Below are 4197 nucleotides of genomic sequence, written 5' to 3'. Positions count from 1 at the left end.
ATAAGATGAAGATGACACTACAAGTGGACATTGGGCATTAGTTATTAGAATAAAAAGTACTATTCCGTAGGACAGATAGTTGGGTACATCATTATTTCAAGTATCCCTAGGGATTATTATAGGCAAGATTTAGGATTTAAAGTAGTCTTTTTGGGTAATGACAAGTAGGGAACTTGAAGGATTCGTAAGTGAAAGAACAAAAGTGATGACGAAAGGATTATTATGGGATGAAATTTCTATCTAGAGTGGCAATGGAATACAACACCATAAGGTAAAGCCTTTAAGGGGGGAAGCGAGTAAGCTTGGGCACGAGCACAAGGACTGCAATAATATGTGGTAGATATTGTATTGGGAATGGATTAAAGGTCAGTAAAGTAAAAATGAGGAAGATAAGAGCTATTGGAGTACATAAGGTCATAATTGGTTCAGACCTCAGTTAAAAGGCCAGAAGCGCCATGGTTCGGTATCCAGGTATGTTAGCGATTTCTTTAGAAGCATGTTTTCTGACTTATGAGTTTCAAGAGCAAAGAGATTAGCTACGAGAGTAGACAAAGGTTTGTAAACCTATGATGTTAGTAAATTTAGTAGAAGGCTATGAAGGGTATGAGTGGATTTAAACAGGTTAAAAGTCGGGGAATGGACGACAAGATTTCGAGAAGGACAGAAGTAAGCGTAGGAAAGAGTGAGTAAATAACCAATGGAGACCTGTTATGGCGATGGTACGATTAAATGCGATATGTTAACGGGAAGAATGACTCGATAAGGGGATGTACCAGAGAATGGGATCAGGGACAGAGTACAAGACTAGTTTAAACATTCGAGGACGAATGTTTCTAAGAGGGGAAGGATGTTACACCCCAAAAAAAATTGTGTTACCAAGACTGTAGACGGCTTAGTATGAGCTCAAGGGAGAGTAAAGTTATACAAGGATTAGGGATGAAGATTATATTATACGAGTATAGGAATAACATATAGATGACATTTGAAGATCGTATGGTGTAAATCAGTCAATACATTACTTGATGAATAGCCCTCGTAACCGTAAGTTAAGGTGGGGCCCACATGTCGGGGTTTTATATAGGACAAATGAAAAGTGATATGAGTATTACATGGAAACTTGAGCAAATATTAAGAAGGACCCTCAAGCCAAATATGGGCATAAGCCCTCCAAAAGGATGATTTAAGGATACGTTTTCGGATGATCTGACTTAAAGGGGCCAAAACGCTATTATAAGTTTGGAATTTGGAAACACACCAAAAATAAAAGTTGTAGATAATTGAAAGAGATTTGCAAAATAGGTTGTGGGCCCTCATATGATATCAGGATCAAGAATTATGGCCATTTTATGATAAAGACTCCAAGCTACCAAATGGCTTCCGCGGGTCCCACTTGAGAAGTTCGGTGGAACCGACCTATGAGGGGTATAAATACCCCCATTAACTCCATTTTTTTTAGCATTTTACATTCTCAATAGTCCTAGAAACTTCTCAACACAACCTCCAAACATTTATAGCCTATTAAATCAAGAATTTAACAAGATTACACCCAACTAGTCCATGAAAGGTGATTGTTCTTGCTTCTACTCGATGTTGTGGTAAGTTTGGTCTTGAAGGAAGTTGGTGTGGCTGAATTTATTCAAGTATAAGGTATGTTCTTCATCCTATCTCTTATGTTGAGTTGATTTGAAGGTTTACCAAGTCTTAAAAGTGAAAATAGTTATGGAGGAAAGGTCATAAAGTGTCGTGTTGTAGTTGTTGTGTTTATGGACTGTTTTGAGCATGTTGTGGCCATGTGGCTGGGCTAATTAACATGTATAGAGATGGTATCTAATGTTGTTGGTGTGTTGATGAGGTTATGCTCCTTGATTGGGAAGAAAGGAAGTGTATATTGTTGTTGTATGTTGAAAAACATCGGGTGGGATGTTTTATGGAATATATTGGTATTGATTATATTGTTGTTGATGTTGGTATTGTTGTTGTTGTTTTTGGTTGCTGGATTGTAATTTCGGGCTAGGCATATAAACGGGGGAGATGCTGCCCGAATTTTGGTAGTTCTAAAGGAGTTTGGTTTAAGGACTTGAGATAGGCATATGATGACAAGTCTAACAGTAGTATAATTTCTCTTGAGTGTAGATTTGCAAGTTCGGGAGAATAAGCGTTAATTCGTAAGAGATCAATCAGGTATGTTAAGGCTCTTTCCTTTCTTTCAAAGGCATGATTCCTATGTTTTGATTCCATACATGACATCCATAATATTTTTACTCCTAGAAATGCCAGAAGTCTATAATTTCTGAAGATTTTTATAATGACTCAAATCCTAGAGATTTCCAAGTCTAAGGTTCTAGATGATTTCATGATGTGACTGAGCGTGCTAGATAATTCAGGATTATATTTAGAATATGTGGCCTCAGCATATGTCTGAGTGTGCTACACAATATGTGGCCTCAGCTTATGTCTGAGCGTGCTACACAATATGTGGCCTTAGCTTATGTCTGAGCGTGCTACATAACATGTGGCCTCATCTTATGTCTGAGCGTGCTATATAACATGTGGCCTCATCTTATGTCTGAGCGTGCTACATACCATGTGGCCTCAGCTTATGTCTGAGCGTGCTACATAATTCTTGATTATATTCAGGATATGTGGCCTCAGCTTATGTTATGGATCATTCAAAGTGAGACATGATAGTGGTGAAGATTATGGTAGTGATGAAAATCCTTATTATCGGAACAAAGCTAGTAAATAAACGAACTTCAAAGACTCTATTCCTAGACAGTGTAGGGATATCCGTATCCTTGACCTCTTAAGTCCCGAAGGGGCATCCATAAGTTGTACGTTTTCATAATGATGTCTAATTCCTGAAAGGAATGTTCATAAGGTTTTCTCTTTCCTATGCATTTTACATTTGATTTTTGAGTCTCGGAGGAGACAAATGAAAAAGGGAAGAAGTTCCCATTTTTTAGAAAAAAAAAAGGGAAGAAGTTCCCGTTTTGCATTAAAGCTGCTCCGAATGGAGTCTTTTGATGGTTTCCAAAGATTTTCATGCATTTGCATGTTTACATACATGCACGACATCATTTCATGGGGATGGAAAAAAGGGCTAAGGCGTTATATACGCAAACCACCTGATCAGCTGGTATACGATGATTATGATGCCCGAAGGGGCCATTATGCTATTATGCCCGAAGGGGCTATATATATATATATATATATATATATATATATTATATATATATATATATATATATATATATAAGCCAAATGCGCATCAAACGTTCATATGCACATTCATGTTTATCAGAGTTGATTACAGGTACAGATTGAATCTGCTACTCTTTTATCATTCGAGTCGAGATATATTGTTTCAGTTCTGTCTTAGATACTCGGTACATCATTCGTACTGACGTTCCTTTGCCTGGGGGCGTTGCGTTTCATGCCATGCAGGTGTATACAGATGAGTAGAAGACATTGGCTATAGGAGGTTCCCGGCTATCGGCTGGATTGGTGAGCTCCGTCTCGGTTCGGAGTGTTCTTTGAGTCGGAGTACTTATGTTATGGTATCTCGTGTATGTTAGAGACTTTTGCGGACAGTGTCCTGTGGATAGTGCGTCGAGATGTCGACAGTTGTGTAAAGCGACCATATAGGTCGATGTGTTTTTATTCTTTATTTTTTTTTATGATTTTATTGTAACTAAAGGTTTTCTTTGAATTAACGACAAGGGAGAAGTCCCTGATTTGGCGAAAGAGTTTATTGAAAAGTTTTTTTTTTCCTGACGGAAGCGTCATTTCGTAGATTAAACGTTCACAAAAAGTTGTGACTCCTGGATGGAATAGTGGTATGGCACTCAGCCGAGTAGGGTCATGGGTGTCAGTCGCGGCCCTCCGATTTGGGTGGTGACACTCCGGGTACCCGTCATGGCCCTCCGATTGGGGTCATGACAAAATGAGAGCAGTTTGTCCTAGGGTATGTCTATTAGCTGTGTCCAGTAGAGTCTTGTTTATGGGTGTGAAGCATGCCACACTTATAAATAGGAGGTTTCAGGGCATTTAGGAATAATTTACCTTCTTTCTTATCTTAGATCGTGCGATAGAGCTGTGTTATCAGGATTCCCTTTTTCCTAATCGTGTGTTATGATTTCAGCGATGCGTATGAAGAGAAACGCAGCAGTGGCCCGGAAGGGTAAGACGGTGGCTGGA

Source organism: Lycium ferocissimum, chromosome 11, assembly GCF_029784015.1.
Source record: "Lycium ferocissimum isolate CSIRO_LF1 chromosome 11, AGI_CSIRO_Lferr_CH_V1, whole genome shotgun sequence".
NCBI classification, from domain to species: domain Eukaryota; kingdom Viridiplantae; phylum Streptophyta; class Magnoliopsida; order Solanales; family Solanaceae; genus Lycium; species Lycium ferocissimum.
The sequence above is the reverse complement of the archived record's forward strand: the minus strand, read 5'-3'. Positions refer to the sequence as shown.